The 22,009-nt window shown below is 38.3% G+C and overlaps 1 protein-coding gene across 2 annotated transcripts in view; it reads right to left on the bottom strand.

The window, feature by feature from the left end:
- Positions 1–22,009, bottom strand: part of LOC136868861 (ankyrin-3) — a 65,218-nt gene that overhangs the window by 29,539 nt on the left and 13,670 nt on the right. The gene's annotated exons all lie outside the window — the stretch shown is intronic.

Raw genomic sequence — 22,009 nt, 5'->3', positions numbered from 1 at the left:
AAATTTCTTTCAACTGGTTGTACTAGATATTGCATAATGTATGTGTGTGTGTGTGTTCAGTCCTCAGCCCGAAGGCTGGTGGATCCTAAACAGCTCCACCATTAGCTGTCATAGATCCCTGAAGTGGCGTACTAAGTAAATGAGGAGTGAGATAGTTTCCTCTTGCTTTCCTCACTGAGCCAGAAGTTGCTATTGCATATCAGTCTGCCAAGCCCACTCAAATGCATGCACCAACCAACCCTACGAGCAACATTTTCATACCATTCATAGCACAGACTGGCTGCATAAGGAATGGCATTACTAGCATCGCTCATACCTCAGTCACTTTCATACTGTCAAAGTCAAGGATAAGACTGAGACAGATCAATGAAAGTAACATAATTGCTCTAGCCCATACCAGAAGACATGGTGCACTGTAAACACTAGGTCCCGCCAGCAAAGGCATATTGCATAATAATAATAACAACAAAATACATGAAATTTTCCTTTTGCTACAGGTTTGATGATGCTTGTTTAAAGGGGTCTAACATCTAAGGTCATTGGCTCCTAGTGGTTTAACGTCGCACTAATGCACTGAAGGTTTTCAGCGATGCAAAGGTGGAAAAGGACTAGGAGTGAAAGGAAGCCGCCATGGGCTTAATTTAAGTATAGCCCCAGCATTTGCCTGGTGTGAAAATGGGAAACCACAGAAAACCATCTTCAGGGCTGCTGACCGTGGGGTTCAAACCACTATCTCCCAAATGCAAGCTCACAGCGTTGCGCCCCTAACCGCACTGCCAACTCGCTCGGTCAGTAAAAGACAGCTAATTATGCGTTAGTACGTACTGTGATGTTGTAATTTTGCCTGTTTCCTTGATGTAAGGCATAAATTATTATTAATATTTTATGTGGGACGATGACCTCGATATTAGGCCCCTTTAAACAACAAGCATCATCATCATCATCATCATCATCATTATTTTATGTTTTATGCCTGTACCGTAAGAATGCGAAAATGTTCTACACAACAGTTTTCAGGGGGCTTTCTCCAATTATGGTCATTGTCTACATTAATTTTTCAGTTGGATGACGCAGAGCCTCTCGTGTAAAGGAAATCTGTCAATGGGGAACTAATTTCGCTCTGGTCGACTAGCTGATTGCACAATTTTTACCAAATTTCCTTTTGCACTTACAGCAGGCCTACTATAAAACCTTCAGCGTATGTTATCAATAGACAGCGGAAGTTTTGTGCTCCAAAACGTAATGTTTTAGGCACCTAAAATAGGCTCCTTAACTGCTATATTGAGGCATTAAAATCAATAATAGGAATATATATATAACTGAGCAGATATCAAGTAAACATTAAAACAATGACGTAAACGACCTTAAATTTAATGTGCAATATCGGTATTAAAAGAAACAAAATACATTTCACAATTGGTACATATAAGCGTAAATCACAATTACAGACTGAGGTTAAACATTATGTCCATAGTTGGCTTCACAGTAAATAATAAGCACTTTCTCTATATTGTCCATGGAAAAGTTATGGCATTTGTCACTAAGTATTAATTTGTACGCTGGGAAAGTGTTCAATGTCAACTGAAGACACAGGGCAATATTTTAAATATTTGATATGATGAACTGGGATTTCACTCTCACCTTTCACTTCAGATGATTTTGTTTTTGGCATTACATTTTCAAGTTAACACGTTGAGCTCTAAAGACCAACACACTCCAGATGTGCAGCTGTTGTTCTAGTGAAAGATGAAATTCCAAGATTTGACAAGGTTTTATTTATAAAGGTAAAGAGACTGAGACATTCACATTGTCACTGGGCTTACCAAAGCTGGGAAGAAGGAAGGGGTTGTTATCTGTCCTTGCAGTGTTTAGCGGTACAGGCTCATAACAATCATAGTTGACCTTTTAGTTACAGGCTCTTTAAAAATAATGGTATAGTAGGCCATTATTATGAATAGTGTAAAATATCAAAATTAAAAAGGAAATTCAAATCTAACAAAGAAAAACTAGATAATCTGGGTAATTGGCACTAAAAATAGACTTAGAATGGACAAATAGGGGCAAACGTCAAAATAAGCAATTTTAGGCATTATAAAACTGCTTTATATAGACTTAAACGTTCATGAAACATGTAAATTTAAAATGTGACGCATGTAGATGTTAACCCGTGAGTGGTCACTAGCTGAATTGTAACACAAGTGGTCGCACGTAAGACTTTCTCTCACATTAAAACTTCATTTAAAATAAACATATCTTCTACAATTTTGCGGGGCGTAAGAAAAAAATAAATTACAGAAATGAGGCGTAAAAACAGCGTTATACAGTTTAGATAAAAGAAAATGATTATCTGTATATTACAGAAACAAATTACTCCTTAATGTAAATTAAGTCATTAGTTCAGTCACATGTAAGGACGTACGCCGGGCTGAATGGCTCACACGGTTAAGGCGCTGGCTCTCTGAGCCCAAATTGGCAGGTTTGATCCTGGCTCACTCCAGTGGTATTTGAAGGTGCTCAGATACATCAGCCGTAGTTTTCCTGGCATGTAAAAGAATTCCTGTGGGACAAAATTTCGGCACTTGAGCATCTGCAAAAACTGTAAAAAGTAGTTATTGGGATGTAAAACCAATAACATTGTTATTAATATAGAACTTTCTGACAGTCGCAATACAGAAGTAAGAATACAGTACAATAGGTCTTCTTTCCAACATTTGAGTTAGCTGGAATTTAAACCGTTTATTTCCCAGCATTGTTCATCAACTCACAATTTTTGATGACTCGCATATCATTAACTGCTAATGGAGAACGTTACGTGCACAACTTAAGTCAAATACTAACGCCTACAACAGGATAAAGTATCCCTCTCGACCTCAACATAACACCAAAGCCACTGGTAGTGCGATGAGAAACCCTCTCACACAGGGCGCATGAACTCGTACGAATCTTTGTTCGACTAGAGGAGGGGATGCTTACCCTTCAAATGTGAATCGCCTTACTCATGACGGTTATCAACTCAGCGAGAAGAGGGAACAGTCACCTCCCTTGCATCGCTGAGAAGTAAACTCACAATACAAAATAATGTGAGAGAAAATCTCATATGGTGACCACTTGCGGGCTGAGGAAAGAAATAGGCATTTGCCTAAAATCTGCTGTCTAGTTATAAATGCTTGTTTCATTGTAATGAAACCTAGACTTGAAGGTGGCTCTTGTCAATTTATTTCGTATAATTGCACTTCAATATGGAACAAAAATGAAATTTATAACTTATAATAATAGAATATGTCAACAATATCTTGAATCATTTACTCATAATCGTCTACTGTAATTTCATCGAACGGGATGGTTGCGTGGTTTGGGTCATGTAGCATGGAGTATGCATTCGGGAGATAATGCATTCAAACTCTACCAGCAGCCCTGTAGATGGTTTTCGATGGTTTCCCATTTCCATACCAGGCATATGCTAAGTCTGTACCATAACAAAGGTCATGGTTGATTCTTTCTCAGTCCTAGGCCTGTACTATCTCTTTGTCATCATCAGACCTGACTGTGTTGGTGTGACATAAGACCAATAAAAGTCTATTGTAACTTCATCTTCGTCACAAGGTTTACATTAGGCCTATGCTTTATAGTCGTAATCCTTTCTGGGGTTATTTTAGGACTTTTATACGTACAACAATTTTCAAATACAGTGAAGAAAATAGTATCCTTCAACATTTCTATTTTAAGCCCAGAGTGAATATCAGATTAACACTCTGGTGCTCGTACGGATGACTATTGTCATCCAGGGATACAATTTTCTTAGTATTGTATATGTTAAAAAAAAAAAAATTCATTATTTTATATAACCTCAAGAAATAAATTTTAAAGATGTCTCTGAAGTTTAAGGTTAATTTCTCCAGATACTTTCATTATTAAGAAATCTCAAATGCAATTAAATGGCAATAGTCTCCAATGTGAGCGCTGGCATTACAATTTTATTGTTAAACTTAGCTATAACTTTTATCATCTTCACAAAGTTTTCCAGAATTATTATATTATGCCGCAACACGGGACATTACCTACACAGTGGGAGTTAAGCACTTGATCCGTCTTCTCTATGAAACATGCGATTCCCACCCAACTCCACAAACAAAAGGGTTACGAGAGGCATACGTTTTTATAGCATAAACAGTAGGGAAGAAGGCAGGCAGTAGACAAGCTTGCACCGATGAGATGTATGTGACATGTCAGTGAGGAACTGCCGAAAGTGTTTTAAGCCTGGAAAGTTCCTGTGCATTGATGAGCAGCTGACTGCATTTCGTGGAAATTTCTGACGACATTTTAAATAGGCTTTTATAATCACAACATAAACCGCGAATATGTATTTTAAAATACCATCAGATTTTATTCTTAATTGTATATCATTGTGTCACTGTTATGTCAATAACAGTGTATTACTGTAGTCAACAATCACATGATAAACATTATTACTTTTAGTGGATACATACACAAGTACATGCAGAAAAATCAAAATACTTGAATAGATTATTATTATTCTCGTATCAGAAACATACATGTTGTACACAGTTATAATTACTATATTACATTTGCCCAAAACTTGGCCACTTCCAAAGCATTTTTTGATGCTTGATATAGTTCATCTTCTGTGCAGGAGGCTGGACATAGACGACACTGGAGCATATGTTGGACTGTCTGGTCTTCTCCGCAGTCACATTGGATTTTTTCTTGATCTATATAGCCCCATCTTGCCAAATTAACTTTGGATCTGCCAACTCCAGATCTCAGTCTATTCAGGGACTTCCAGGTCATCCATTCTTCATTGTAGCCAGGAGGTAGAGTTTCAGAAAATCTTATCCAGCCAGGAGGAAGGTAGGATGTAGCCCTCCATAATTGCAACCTGGCTTTTTCAGTAGTGGTTCTAAGTTCCTTTGAAGTTCTGAGAAAACTCTTCCTTGACTTTAAACGTTGCAGATGCGGTGCATGCCCATATAGAGGGTGGGTCCTTTCCTGTTCCACTGTCTTTCTTTCCTTGTTCGCAGCTATTTCTCTTCGAACAGAAGGAGGTGCTATTCCTGCAAGGTGGTAGAGCCATTCAACTGGAGTGGATTTCAAACAACCTGTTATAATTCTGCAAGTTTCATTGAGAGCTATATCCACCTGTTTGGCATATGTTGAATTATACCAGACAGGACACGCATACTCTGCTGCAGAATAGCATAGTGCCATTGCAGAAGTTCGGATGGTTTCAGGTTGGCTACCCCACTGTGATCCGGCCAGTTTCCGTAAAAGATTGTTCCTGGTGAAGACTTTTGATTTGCAGTTCATGCAGTGCTTCTTGAAAGTAAGAGATCTATCAAGTGTCACTCCTAGATATTTTGGAGACTCGCAGTGTTCCAGTTCGACTCCTGACCATACTATCTTTAACTTGCGAGTGGCTTCCCTGTTTCTCAGATGAAAAGCACACACTTGTGTCTTTGAGGGGTTCGGTTTAAGCTGGTTTGTGCTGTAATATCTAGAAAGATCATTAAGGGCATCCGTGAGGGTGATCTCCACTGTTTCAAAATCTCTTCTCTGAGTGGCTAGGGCGAGGTCATCAGCATACAAGAAGCTACTGCAATTGGGGGCTATGGGTTGGTCGTTTGTGTATATATTGAACAGAATTGGAGCCAGCACACTTCCTTGCGGAAGACCGTTTTTCTGTAGTCTCCATCGACTACGCTGTTCTTGGAAATCAACAAAGAACCTGCGATTCTGCAAAAGAGTGGCGATGAGTCTTGTTAGGTTAAAGTCCTTGGTTAGATTGTAGACCTTCACTAATAGTAGCTGGTGGTTGACAGTGTCATACGCTGCTGATAAGTCAACAAATACCACTCCTGTCACCTTACGAGCCTCAAACCCATCTTCTATAAACTGTGTAAGGTTTAATAACTGTCCAGTACAGCTTTTACCAGGACGAAATCCAGATTGCTGAGGTATAAGTAATGGGTCAATTACAGGTAATAGGCGATTTAAGATCAATCTTTCCAGCAGTTTGTAAAGGTGACATAGTAGCGCAATTGGTCTAAAATTCTTTGGATCATTCCCTTCTTTACCAGGTTTCAGCAAGGCAATCACTCGGCTCTTCCGCCATATCTTTGGAATTTGGTTTCTGCTCAAACAGTTATTGAAGAGTTGGAGAATCCATTTCTTTGTCATTAAGCCAAAGTGTTTAATTTGCTCAGTTCGTATATCATCCAAGCCAGCTGATTTTCCATTTTTACTCTGTTTGATAGCCTTCTCTAATTCTTCCATGCTGAGTGATGATGTTAGGTCGTCGCTCTCTTCATGCTCTTCTCTTTGCAGTTTCGGTTTTTGTGATTTGTGGTTTGCCTTCCCGTTCAGCAGTAACTGATGTGCTATTTGGTTAGCAGTGATATTATGATGTGCGGTGGTCTTGGTTGGATCATTGCTTAGACGTCTCAGAAGTCTCCAAGCTTTATGACTGTCTCTTTTCAGGTCCAAGTTTTCAATAGTTTGTATCCACTGATCCCTTTTGGTCTCTCTAATAGAGGAAATAAGCTTGTTCCCTGCTTCCACAGTTACTTCATTGAAAGGATTTTCTTCAAATAAGTTTTTGTATTCTGCAAGTAGTGTGGCTTGATCTGAAGTAAGCCCGGGGATATAAGATGTTCGACAGCCACGGGGGATAGACATATTTAGTACAATAGTCTAGATTTGAACTTTGGAAGCAGGCATACAGATATTAGGTTCTTAAAGCACGATACTCATTCAGTCGCAGCTACTAAATACAAACTTCGTTCATAATCATGAATACCTTATTAAACACCAAAACACGGGTAATAACAAGGGTAATGCTTGCCTAGTGGAACTAGAAAGGCTATCATGATCGACACCCTACTGTAAACAACTTTATAAAACATAAATTTCAAGTTCCACCTATTTAATACTTCCTTCAAGTTTACATTCTATTAAGGAGTAAAAGTTGTTTACACTAATGTCAATGTATGTTCAGTCCGTCAGCAATGCCGCTGGTGGGATCCTCAACAGCTCTGCCATCAACTGTCATAGATGGCCTAGGCATCACTGAAGAGACGTACTAGGGAAATGAGGAGTGAGGTAGTTTCCCATTGCTTTCCTCACCGAGCCAGAGTTGCTATTACATATCAGTCTGCCAAGCCCACTCAAATGCATACACCAACTGACCCTCTGAGCAACATTTTCATACCATTCATAGCAGGGACTGGCTGCATAAGGATTGGCATTACTCATACCTCAGTCACTTTCATATTGTCAAAGACAAGGATAAGACAGAGACAGATCTATGAAAGTAACAAAAATGCTCTGCCTATACCAGAAGACACAGTGCACTGTAAACACTAAGTCCTGCCAGCAAAGGCGGATTAGTGTCAATACAGAACCCAAAAATGAAGTTTTTCAGCTGCAATGACATCCTACTAACGCTTATGTGTGGAAAAACTTCAACTTCGAGCTGTTCACTGTTTAACATGGAAGTGGAGACAAATAAGATTAAGCATTAACATATCTGCCAACTTTACAAAATAAAAAATCAGGAGATTTTGATATGAAAATCAGGAAATACAATTGGTCAAAACTGCTTGCGCAATACACGAGTACTATGGTATATACTATAACACTTATTATCTCAAACCCCGAAGGTTACTATACGAGGCTTCAAGGCTAAAAATTACACATCTCTATTCCCTCACAGGAAGTACTGTATATGAGTGAGATAATCGGTCTCTGATAAGCCTTCCAAAAATGAACTCGTGCTCCACACGTGTGAATCAGTCATGCACTTAGATGTATATTAATCTATGGATTTGCAAATAATGACGACATCATGCACCCGCGCGATTATGCGAAGCGCAATGCTATTTTTATCAAGTAATAAATTAAAATTTGCCAGAACTGTCTCCATATGGCTCCTAAAATCTCTTAGATAAGTCGCTATTTTTGAAATTATGTCACTAAAAAAAAAAAAAAAAACTCCAAATCTAGCAACTAGTCTCTAGAATTGACTAAACTGATGTGAACGAATACAAACATAGCATGCAAGAACGAGAGATCAACAGTCTATATATGCGTCACAATATACAGGTTTCAATAAACACCACACATTCACACGCATTTCTCGTATTAATAAACGTCAATATTTCGTTTGAATGGGGCCAATATGCGACTTGAGGCTACTGTGTACAAAGCTGAAATGGCGGGATTTGAAAACAAATGTTTGAAGTTCACAATAAATAAGCTAAAATCAGAAGAAATAATAGAATAATCGGGAGGCGGGAAAGACTGTTGAAAATTGAAAGTCTCCCGCCTAAATCAGGCAAGTTGGCAGGTATGAAGCACAGCCCACGGCGACACCAGAAACAAACCACACTACAACAAATTCTCGTAAACTTGAGAATATGCAAAATGTTGTAAACCAGCCTGAACTTGTAGGTATATTCTGAGCATTTTGGTACATGGCATTCAGAGAGTTAAAGCAGCAAGGCATACTGATGGTCTGCTCAGGAAAATCTACTGCAGTCTCCCCAACCGATTGCGATGTACTTGCAATTATTGAAAAAAGTTTGTGGAAGCTGCAGAGGACAATAAAGAGGAATGGATGCTGAAATTGGAGTGCAAATATTATGTTCTTGCATGACAATGCAAGGCTCCATACAGCAAGGAACACATAGGCTCATTTGCTACAATTCAGGTACGATGTCTTTGACTATGGTCCTAATATTGAAAGTTCCATCCTGACAGTTGTTAGAGGGAGGTCCGTTTACTGCCTACCTGGGCGGGAAGAAGGGAGTAGGTGGTATGGTTGCCATGGAAACGTGGGCGTGTCCACTGCAGTTGCCATGGAGATAAGGTTTTTTTTTTTTTTGCTAGTTGCTTTACGTCACACCGACACAGATAGGTCTTATGACGACGATGGGATAGGAAAGGCCTAGGAATGGGAAGGAAGCAGCCGTGGCCTTAGTTAAGGTACAGCCCCAGCATTTGCCTGGTGTGAAAATGGGAAACCATGGAAAACCATTTTCAGGGCTGCAGACAGTGGGGTTCGAACCCACTATCTCCCGATTACTGGATACTGCCCGCATTTACGCGACTGCAGCTATTAAGCTCGGATGGAGATAAGCCTGCTGGCCAGGTCGAGTTGCTTGGAGTTGCCAAACCTCTCACTTCTGAGCGGTCTGAACGAACAAAAAATGAGCCGGAAAGAGGGGAAGGAGAACGGAATACAGGAATGCGGCAACTCCGTGCAGTGCTCCTCCCTCCAGCCCAATCTGTCAGAATGCTGCTTTAAATATTACGGGTATAGCCCACACCTCATGCCCAGCAACATTTCCTCCAACTAGAGAGATTTCTTAAGGGACAATGAAGCTGTGCTTCAGAAGTGTTTACTTTGTGGTTTGGGTCAATGGTGGCAGACTCATATGGCATAGAAATGAACACTGCTCATGAAAGAAAACATTCACAGACAGATGACATGATGATTATATTTCTATCACACTGATGCTAATAACAAAATCTCAGGTCCACTGTAATGATATCACAAAGTGAAAAGCAGTCTTATTTCAGGATAATATCAACTAATTAAAAATATAATATACAATTATACTCATTTGCTGCTAAACTTATATTACAATTTTTTTTTTTTTTTTTTACACATTCTGAAGAATACTTGTACTTTTACAACAGGTAGCATGTCTTTACTGAATATCGATTCAGAGTGCCGTGCTAGTTCAAAAAGCACAAATACTTCATGCACAAGCACAATAGTAAGCGACATAAAATAGTTTTAGGTTAGTTTGAAGCCCACAATTGAGCATCATGCTTCAATAGCAAGCTGACACAACCAAAATGTTTCCTAGCTGCTTTCATAAGCACAGTAATGTTCTGATTATTGCATGCATTAACTTCTGCACCATAGTCCAAGAGAACTTTCATGCAGTCCACATCCCCTTGATGTGCTGCAATATGTAGAGGCGTCTCTTGCAGGTTATCAGAGCAGTTGACATTGACTCCATTCTGAAGTAGAAGTTTTGCAATTTCAGCACTGTGACCACATATACTGCTGTGCAATGGAAACCAGCCCCACATCTTATGTACATCTGCTCCCAAATCCAGTTACAACTTTGAACTTTCTACCAACCCTTCATGAGCAGCTAAATGCAAGGGTGTAAATCCTTCACCATTAGCTGTATTCACATCTTTTCTCTGCTACAAAACTAAACACTTTTCATTAATTCCAGGAGCAATGTGCAAAGCAGATGTTCTATGTTGATCAACATCTTCACAATCTATTTTGTCAAGAAAGGCTTTGAAATATTCCACACCTTTTGTTGCAGCCACAGCTAATGGAGCAAGATTATTACGAGTAGATTTGAACACATCTGTTCCATTTTCTATTAACAATTCAGCACAATTTAAATGGCCCGATATGAGAGACTGATGCAGCGGTATATCTTCAGCATCTATTACACAGCAGTACTCTACTCTACTAAAAGATGGACACACTCGTAGCTCCCAATATTTACAGCTAAATGTAAAGGTGTTCTGTGTTTATCAACGGTCCTATTTACTGTAGCTCCATTTTGTAATAGCGCTTTCATACAACCACTCATGCCTTGGCCAGCACTGTAATGTCAGGGTGTGCAACCATTAAAATTCATAGCACTGACATCTGCTTTGTATTCAAGGAGAAGTTTGTCAGGTGTATTTTGTTTATAGTAAGCAATAATAGTGATTAATATGCCAGTTACTTTCCGAATAAGGTGGCCAACCCTCCAATATACAGCAAAACAGCAGAGTTAATCACGCACAGCGGGCCATACTGTGTGGCAAACCCAGAAGGCAAAGTCGTGGTAAGTACATGGACATTGGGAAGAGCAGGGAAAATAAAATATCCCCTTTTCTTTTGGAAATAACCAAAGGGTTGAATATATGTATTTTTCAAACTGACAACAAGACAAAGGTAAAAATGTTACAATTTTTTTCTGTGATACTCGAAAGAAGCAGAAATTTTGTACAAGATACAGGACCAACAAGCCCATTCAATGGGAAATCCAACTAATGTTTAAGCACAACAGTGATCCTGACTAGAATTTCCAAAAGCCTTATTATTATTATTATTATTACTATTATTATCATGATTATTTTTTTTTTCATGATAGGAAATAACATGCTTTCATCACACCAGAAAAATGCACGAATAGATCAAAGATCAGAATCTTAAAGGATGGTACATAATTTTGAGGGACGAACACTGACAATAATACCTAGAGTATACCTACGGAGTGAATAACAACTCAAAATTGTACAAAGATTATCGAGGAACGACAATATGGACCCTCATAATTAAAAAAAAACAGAGTAGCAGTGCACATCGCCCAATTAAAAGAAGGGACCGAAGCAAAATGAACATTCGTATACATAATATATTTTTTTGAAGACAACGACTTGATAACGACAAACTAATTAATGACAGAACAGTAACAAACATTATCAATTTTAAACTTTTGGTCCTTCACATTTTCTTTAAGGATAAAAAAAAAGAAGGAAAAAGACAGAGTGGAAGAGGAAGGAGAAAGGATAAGAAAGTCTGCGCACTCAAAGTCCTAGACAGTTCAGTTCCCAGAAAATAGACACAATATTCCAATGATCTACGAGACACCCATTATCGAGTTCAAAATTATATGTCCATAGCTGAAGATACTTCCGCAACACTGAAAACTTTTACAGAACTTTCAGATCTTAAAATAAATCGAAAATAGTAAGTCCACGTTTCAAAGAAGATTGACTGAAAATGGAGTTTGGTATGTCAAGCCAGAAGGGCAAGACCAATACCTGAAATGTTTAAAAGTTTGTGTGCATGTCTTTTGCTCACCCACCTCGTCGTAGAAAAGCCAGTTCGTAGAACAGCAGAAGTACAAACCAGTTGTACAAGGACAAATGAAGCCCTCCACACTAGAATCGCCTCATATCTCAACTCGTCTCAAAGAAGTTCAACGTGAGCTTATATAGGCAAAGAGTAGCGAACACAGAACATGCGAGAAGGCAGACGTAATACGTGACGTGAGCGGAGGGAGGCAAAACCATGGCCAGCAGACGAAGAGCTGGCCAGGCTAGTAGACGCACAGCTGATAAGAAGCGACACATAGCAGCAGGCGGCTCGTAGAACGCAGCAGCACAGGATGACAAAACAAGTAAGGTAGGTGAAGAAAAGTAGAGTCTCAAATCCCACGATGTAGCAGTGAGAGTACGTGCCAAGTTCCACAGATTTCTCATGCCCTCTGGCAGCAGCTAGATGTAACGGCGTGAGTCTATTGCCTTCTGTTGTAACATTCACATCTGCACCTTTTTCTAAGACTAATTTCATATTGTCCAAGTTTCGCCCAGCTGCAACGTGCAAGGCTGTTACACCTCTTGAACAAACCTCATTCACATCTTCAGGAAGACAGAGAAAAACTGTCAGATCTTCCCATTGCTGCAAGGTCGAGTGCCAATGCACTATGAAAGACTTCGTCTCTTTACCAAAAATTGATGCCTGCTTGGCCTATTTTTGTCGAGACGACAGTAAATGCAGAGAGGTACCAAGATGACATTTTGATGCCGTTCTTCCGTTAGTTAACGGAAGAAGAAAAATTGCGTGTGTGGTTTCAATAAGATTCAGCTCCTGCTCATACAGTAGAAGATTCCCTTCTTACAATCTCTGAAGTGTTTACAGACAGAGTGATCAGTGCCGGTCTACTTCCCCCTCATTCTCCAGATCTAACAGTGTGTGATTTTTACTAGTGAAAGAAAACATTATGAATGAAACCAGAAACATTACAATGGGAGAACTCAATCGCATCAGCCAGAATGTGGTTACCAGATACAATGCCTGTATAACCCAGGAAGGAAGATACTTCCCACATCTTTTATAAGGTAAGATTTCATATAAGACGGTATACATGCTGAAAACAGGGCAGCCGCGTACGACATAAGTTCAGATGAGGCAACTGCCGTAGCGCAGAGTTCAAACACTGTGTGTTTGGTCTTAGTTTATATGGAAGACCCTGTGGACGACGTTTTACTGTATAGAGTAATAAGTTACAGGATGGAGAGCGACTACAGAGAGACGCTGTGGATGACATTTTACTGTATAGCGCATATAATGGTATGATGGTAAATGGGATGAAAAGTCAAGTTGTAAGTTTCACTGGGGATCACTGTCAGATCAGGAAGGATCTTCACTAGGGTAATCACATTAACATACTGTAGTTGTAAATAAAGGTTACAGATTTCTTCATACAGTTACGAGGTTATTTAGGGATTGTAGTAAGGATGTAAAGAGCATATACGTCTCTGGTAAGACTCCAATTAGAATATGGTTCCAGTATATGGGACCCACACCAGAATTACTTGATACGCAAACTGGAAAAGAACCAAAGGAAAGCAGCGCAAATTTGTTCTGGTTTATTTCTGACAAAAGAGTAGTGTTATGAAAATGTTGCAAACTTCGGGTTGGGAACACTTGGGAGTAAACAGGTGAGCTGTTTGCCTAAGCGGTATGTGATACAGATGTTAATTCACATAGGGAACATGAAATATTTGTCCCGAATGCGTCTTGGTAGGTGTGCTATTTACCAAGTGATGAGCCCAATTTAGCACACTGGGGCAAAACGCAGGCAACAAGGAATGAGTTAGCTGGAAAATGTGTAATATCCAATTACGGACCAACTATATTGGTCTTAAGCGGTATGTTCCGAGCTGTCAGTAGAGAGATGGCGTTGGATGACATTAATAGACTAATATGCTTGAGTGGAGTTTTTAAATGTAGGAAAGATCACAATATGAAGATAAAACTAGAAGAGCATAAATCGGGGCAAATATTCATTTATGGGAAGGAATTAGGGATTGGAATAATTCATCAAAGAGAATGTTCAATAAATGTCCAAGTTCTTTGAAATAATTTAAGAAAAGACTAGATAAACAACTGGTACGGAATCTGACACCTGTGTGGGCAGCATTAATGAAGATCACTAACCGATTTGGGTTAGTATGATGACTGCAGGGATAAGAACTATATATATATCTCTGCATATTGATCATGGGCAAGAGCAAACAATGTAATATCGTAGTCAACACTGATGGCAAACCCAGTATAATGTTGACAACTGTGAATGTGAGTCACGAAGAAATGATACTTGAGTCAAATAATGTATATAAATGATACGAGTAAAGAACTGGAATCAGAGATAAGGATTTTTGTGGCTGATGTTATTCTGTATAGAGTAATAAATAAGTTACAAGATTGTGAGCAACGCAAAAACACCTCAACAATATTGTGAAATGAACAACAGGCAATGGTATGATGATAAACGGGGTTAACCTCTTCACTCCCACGCCCGAGTTAACTCGGACATCAAGTGTCTTCCGCTGTCCCAACCACGAATTAACTCGTATTTCAAATGCCCCGCTCTCTCCCGGTGCAGAATTTAGTCGTATGTTCCAGTTCTGTAGCTGAACGTGAGATCGCATCATCTGAGAATGCTCAGAGAAGAACACAGTTATCTCGATACATCGCAAGCACCGTAGGCTATATTTAGTCTCGACCCTTACACTATTATTTGACAGCTGTCTTGAGTCACCCAACATGGCTGCATCCACAAGCACTAGTAAACAAAGTTTGACAGAAAGTGATATTTTAGACGTTTTAGGTAATTATGACAAGTCTGACTATTACGAGGATAGTGAAGATGATATATTAGTGAATGATTCGCTGGAAAGTGATAGTAGGAGTAATTTATCTGAAGGTGGGGAGGAGAAGAATTAGAAATTCTTGGTTTTGCCTAAGCGGTATGTGATACAGATGTTAATTCACATAGGGAACATGAAATATTTGTCCCGAATGCGTCTTGGTAGGTGTGCTATTTACCAAGTGATGAGCCCAATTTAGCACACTGGGGCAAAACGCAGGCAACAAGGAATGAGTTAGCTGGAAAATGTTAGTCGTATGTTCCAGTTCTGTAGCTGAACGTGAGATCGCATCATCTGAGAATGCTCAGAGAAGAACACAGTTATCTCGATACATCGCAAGCACCGTAGGCTATATTTAGTCACACCAAGGTTAGTGCTACCACATACAGTTTCTCGTAGAACCTGGATAAATGTCGCTAATTTTACACCAATAAAACATGATTTTGACCCAACCCAGTCTGGCATTAGAGACGAACTTAATCTCAACATTCTACCAAATACGAAATATTCATTACGTTATTCACAAAGGATTTGTTTTCCCACATATCAAAGGAGACAAATATTTTCGCGAGTGTCTCACAACAGCAAATGAACGCATGGCACGATGTAGATGAGGCTGAACTGACTGGTTTCTTTTCTCTATTGATGGTTATGAATTTCATGTTTTTGGTCCGTATTGAACTGAGAATAATATATAAGTAATAATAATAATAATAACGTAAATGTTTCCACCTTTTCAATACAATATATTCACAAAATTACAAAATTATACGGTACTAGTTTCGACCCATCTAGGGGTCATCATCAGCCGTATTGGAGCAAAGATCATTTGTGGCGAAATCCTAAGACAATATTATTTTAAAGAATAACAAGTGAAATGAGATGTTATGGTAATAGTTAATAATACAAGGAATATAAATACTAAGAGGTTTTTAACAAAGAATAAAGTATAAATGGGGTGTTGTAAAAATTATAATCATGGAAATCAGTAAGTTCTTGTATTGAAATGAAATATGGCTTAGGAAGAGGGCTTAAGGTGGGGCTGAAGGGTGCGGGAGAAAGTGTAATTGTCTTGGAAAAGTACCTTTGATTAAATTTAGGATTGAGTTTAGGTTGGCTGCATTATTGTTTCTGAGGAAAGTGATAAATAGATCGAAGAGTATGTTAGGTTTCTCTGAGATTTCATTGAGATTGTGACTGGCATTAAAGTATTGGTCTAGGTGTATGTAGTAATTTTCTATTATGTTCAGTAAAGGGCCCTTGTTTGCTAATACGAGGATGTCCATGTCTTGTTCAATATTGGTGAAATTATGGTTATAATCTTGCATGTGTTGGCCGATGGCTGAAAACTTGTTGTATTTTATTGCGTTAGTGTGCTCGTAGTATCTGATAATGAAGTTTCTCCCGGTTTGCCCGATGTAGGTTTTTTTACAGGTGGTACATTTGATCCTATAAACTCCTGATTTTAAAAAACTGCTGGTCTTGTTGATGTGTGAAGTATTGTATAAAACATTCATGTTCTTATTGTTGGTTTTGAAGGCTATTTTAACGCCTTGTTTCTTAAAGATGTTGTTAACTTGTAGATATCATTGTTGAACATGAAGGTGGAAAATGTTAGAGGTTTGGTTATTTCTTTTTTGAGGGTAGTTTTTGGGCGATGTTTGTGTTTATTGATTATCCTTTCTATAAAATGATTGCTGAAGCCGTTGAATTTTGCGATTCCGCGGATTGTGTTGAGTTCGTTTTTTAGATCTTTATTGGACATAGGTATGCTGAAGGCTCGGTGAACTAGGCTGTTGTATGTGGCTCGTTTGTGGGACTGGGGGTGCACTGAATCTTGGCGAATGGTGGAGGCTGTTTGAGTGGGTTTTCTGAAAATTTTATAACTGAAAGAATCTGAGTTTCTAGTGATGGTTAAATCTAGAAAGTTGATTTTTTGATTTGATTTGGATTCTAGTGTGAATTTGATATGAGGATCAATATTGTTGAGTCTTAAGAGGGTGGTGGGTGCGTTAATTGATTTCTCATTCATGATTACAAAGACATCGTCGACATATCTGGCCCAAAAGAGAATGTTTTCGAATTCGTTGTCAATTTTGGTGTATTCGAGGAAGTCCAGGTATATTTCTGCTAAGATACCTGAGGCCGGTGACCCCATTGCCAAACCATTTTGTTGATATATGACATTGTCAAAAGTGAAGAAGTTATTGTCGATGATAAGTTTTAATATTGTGATAAAGTCTTGTATCTCTAGTTTGCTTAAGTGGCTGTTTTTGTTTAAATTGTTTATAATTATCGGAATTAATTTTGATACTTGTATGCTTGGGTACATGTTTACAATATCGAAAGAGTGGATGGAGTGATCCGGTTGCAAATTGAACTTGTTTAGTTTTTCTACTAGCTCAGATGTGTTTTTAATAGACTTTTTGGATAAGAATTGATAATTTTTCCTTAAGAAACATTGGATGAATTGTGATATTCTGTATAAGGGGCTCGGTCTATAGTTGATAATTGGCCGGATGGGAATTCCGGTTTTGTGAATTTTGGGAAGAGCTTTAGCAGTGGGGAGTCCTGGGTTCATATGTATGAGTTTGGATTTTTCCTGTTCGGTAAATAAAAATGAAGTGTTTTTAAGAGTTTGTTTAAGTAGTTTTTGAATTTTTTGGGTGGGGTCTTTTTTGATTATGGAAAATGAGCTGTCTGTGAAAAAGTTTTTTGTTTTTTCAATATATACTTTTTTATCCATGATAACTGTTGCATTGCCTTTGTCAGCTTTGGTTACGATGAGTTCGTTGTCTTTAATTTTCTTCTTGAGGGCATATATGCGCTTTTGTTCAGCAATTTTTTCTTTATTATTGAGGTTATTTGCGGGGTTGGTTAAATTGTGGAGGATATCAGTCAGTTTCCTTTTAACATCGGTTCTAACCTCATTTTGCGTGTCTTCCGGCATTTTGCTGATGGCTAGCTCTGATTTTGTGATCACAGTAGCGGCTATGTTGAGGCTGTTCAAGTTTGGCCAGTTGTGTTTCGGTCCTTTGGATAAAGTTAAGTGTTCACTTTCACTTAAGGGAAATTATTCTACAAACTAGCCAAAAAACAGTCAAATTTGGAGAATAAACTCAACAGGCTAAAAAACTGCCAACTACATAACCAACAAACTAGAAACTCCAATAGTAACACGTTCGATCGTACGCAGTTTCATCCAGCTGTTGTAAATCTATCTAACACGCCCTTAAGTGAAAGTGAACACTTAACTTTATCCAAAGGACCGAAACACAACTGGCCAAACTTGAACAGCCTCAACATAGCCGCTACTATGATCACAGAATCAGAGCTAGCCATCAGCAAAATGCCGGAAGACACGCAAAATGAGGTTAGAACCGATGTTAAAAGGAAACTGACTGATATCCTCCACAATTTAACCAACCCCGCAAATAACCTCAATAATAAAGAAAAAATTGCTGAACAAAAGCGCATATACGCCCTCAAGAAGAAAATTAAAGACAACGAACTCATCGTAACCAAAGCTGACAAAGGCAATGCAACAGTTATCATGGATAAAAAAGTATATATTGAAAAAACAAAAAACTTTTTCACAGACAGCTCATTTTCCATAATCAAAAAAGACCCCACCCAAAAAATTCAAAAACTACTTAAACAAACTCTTAAAAACACTTCATTTTTATTTACCGAACAGGAAAAATCCAAACTCATACATATGAACCCAGGACTCCCCACTGCTAAAGCTCTTCCCAAAATTCACAAAACCGGAATTCCCATCCGGCCAATTATCAACTATAGACCGAGCCCCTTATACAGAATATCACAATTCATCCAATGTTTCTTAAGGAAAAATTATCAATTCTTATCCAAAAAGTCTATTAAAAACACATCTGAGCTAGTAGAAAAACTAAACAAGTTCAATTTGCAACCGGATCACTCCATCCACTCTTTCGATATTGTAAACATGTACCCAAGCATACAAGTATCAAAATTAATTCCGATAATTATAAACAATTTAAACAAAAACAGCCACTTAAGCAAACTAGAGATACAAGACTTTATCGCAATATTAAAACTTATCATCGACAATAACTTCTTCACTTTTGACAATGTCATATATCAACAAAATGGTTTGGCAATGGGGTCACCGGCCTCAGGTATCTTAGCAGAAATATACCTGGACTTCCTCGAATACACCAAAATTGACAACGAATTCGAAAACATTCTCTTTTGGGCCAGATATGTCGACGATGTCTTTGTAATCATGAATGAGAAATCAATTAACGCACCCACCACCCTCTTAAGACTCAACAATATTGATCCTCATATCAAATTCACACTAGAATCCAAATCAAATCAAAAAATCAACTTTCTAGATTTAACCATCACTAGAAACTCAGATTCTTTCAGTTATAAAATTTTCAGAAAACCCACTCAAACAGCCTCCACCATTCGCCAAGATTCAGTGCACCCCCAGTCCCACAAACGAGCCACATACAACAGCCTAGTTCACCGAGCCTTCAGCATACCTATGTCCAATAAAGATCTAAAAAACGAACTCAACACAATCCGCGGAATCGCAAAATTCAACGGCTTCAGCAATCATTTTATAGAAAGGATAATCAATAAACACAAACATCGCCCAAAAACTACCCTCAAAAAAGAAATAACCAAACCTCTAACATTTTCCACCTTCACGTTCAACAATGATATCTACAAGTTAACCAACATCTTTAAGAAACAAGGCGTTAAAATAGCCTTCAAAACCAACAATAAGAACATGAATGTTTTATACAATACTTCACACATCAACAAGACCAGCAGTTTTTTAAAATCAGGAGTTTATAGGATCAAATGTACCACCTGTAAAAAAACCTACATCGGGCAAACCGGGAGAAACTTCATTATCAGATACCACGAGCACACTAACGCAATAAAATACAACAAGTTTTCAGCCATCGGCCAACACATGCAAGATTATAACCATAATTTCACCAATATTGAACAAGACATGGACATCCTCGTATTAGCAAACAAGGGCCCTTTACTGAACATAATAGAAAATTACTACATACACCTAGACCAATACTTTAATGCCAGTCACAATCTCAATGAAATCTCAGAGAAACCTAACATACTCTTCGATCTATTTATCACTTTCCTCAGAAACAATAATGCAGCCAACCTAAACTCAATCCTAAATTTAATCAAAGGTACTTTTCCAAGACAATTACACTTTCTCCCGCACCCTTCAGCCCCACCTTAAGCCCTCTTCCTAAGCCATATTTCATTTCAATACAAGAACTTACTGATTTCCATGATTATAATTTTTACAACACCCCATTTATACTTTATTCTTTGTTAAAAACCTCTTAGTATTTATATTCCTTGTATTATTAACTATTACCATAACATCTCATTTCACTTGTTATTCTTTAAAATAATATTGTCTTAGGATTTCGCCACAAATGATCTTTGCTCCAATACGGCTGATGATGACCCCTAGATGGGTCGAAACTAGTACCGTATAATTTTGTAATTTTGTGAATATATTGTATTGAAAAGGTGGAAACATTTACGTTATTATTATTATTATTACTTATATATTATTCTTTTCTCTAACCATGTTGATGGGTCATGTAAGGAAGCCCAGTGTTGCAGAGTACTGGAGCCTAGATCCTCTCATAAATACTCCAATATTTGGAAACGTCATGTGTCGCAACACATATCAGATGATTCTAAGAATGTTACATTTCAATGACAACAGTACAATGACACCTGGAAATAGGCTACATAAAATTAGACCAGTAATAACAGCTCTGATGCATCCAAATAAAGCGATAGTGCCATTTGAAAATCTTGCCATTGATGAAACTTTAGTGCTTCTCAAGGGCAGTGTGTCATTCCTCCAGTACATACCACCAAAAAGGTAGAGGTTTGGTTTGAAATTCTTTGTGTTAGCTGACTGTGAAACTGGTTACATTATGGATTTTATCATATATGTTGGTAAAGGTACAGAAATTGAGGAATTGAAAGAGGCTGGAATATCAGGAAGGGTTGTTTTGACACTGATGAGGCCATATTTTGACAAGGGGCATAAGCTTTTCATTGATAATTGGTATATGTCTCCATTTCTTTGTGAGAAACTCCACGAGAAAGGTACAAACGTATGTGGAACTGTGAGAAGAAATAGACAAGGCTTGCCAGGACCAGTTGAGAAGAAACTCAAGCAAGGAGAGACAGAAGTTCATCATACTGATAAATTGTTATTTATTCGCTGGTGTGACAAGAGAGAAGTGTATACACTTTCAACAATGCATGACAGTAAAATGGTGACCGTAACAAAGTGTGATAAGCAGACCCTAAAACTCAAATTGATAGTGGATTATAATGAAAACAGGGGACCAATGGATTCCGCTGATATGCAGCTCAGCTTCATAGAGTCGGGAAGAAAGTGTATCAGATGGTACAAGAACTTTTCTTTCATATTCTGGACATTATTGTTAGGAATGCCTGCATAATAATGAAGATGCTAACAGGATCAAACGTGTCCCTGAAGGAGTTCAGACTGAACCTCATTCGCTAAATGCTGGAGCAGTTTGGCAGCCGTCAGGAAACTACCAGAAAAGGAGGCTGTCCATCATCCTGTCCACCACCAATGAGATTTGTGGAAATACACTTCCTGTGTCCTATACCAGGTACAGCGAGCAAGAAAGGGCCTACCAGAGAATGTGTAGTGTGCTCCAGGACAAATAAGACAAGACATAAGAGGAAAAAAAATAGATATGAATGTGTCAAGTGTAGTGCTTCACTTTGTGTACACTCCTGCGTGGAAATTCACCACACAGTAGTGAAGTTTTGATGAAAATGTGAAGAGATAATGTTTTAATTTCATTTTTGGTCATAAAACTTTGTAAATAGTTGTAAATATAAAATAAATATTAGCTTATTTCAGCTAGTGTGAAATTATCCAAAATAATCCGGGATGGGGTATGCATAAGCAGGAAAGATACTTGGGAGTGAAAAGGTTGAAAGTCAGGTTGTGAGTTCCACTAATACGAAAAAAGTCCTCTCAGTTTTAATTACTGCATTGATGGGGAAAAGTTTGTTATGGGTATCACTGTAAGTACCTTGGTGTTAATATAAAGAAAGATCTTCATTGGGGTAATCACATCAATGGGACTGTAAATATAGGGTACAGATTTCTGCACATGGTTATGAGGGTAATAGGGATTGTAGTAAGGAT

Source organism: Anabrus simplex, chromosome 1, assembly GCF_040414725.1.
Source record: "Anabrus simplex isolate iqAnaSimp1 chromosome 1, ASM4041472v1, whole genome shotgun sequence".
Lineage (NCBI taxonomy): Eukaryota > Metazoa > Arthropoda > Insecta > Orthoptera > Tettigoniidae > Anabrus > Anabrus simplex.
Note: the sequence above shows the minus strand (reverse complement) of the source record. Positions and strands in the feature narration are given on the sequence as shown.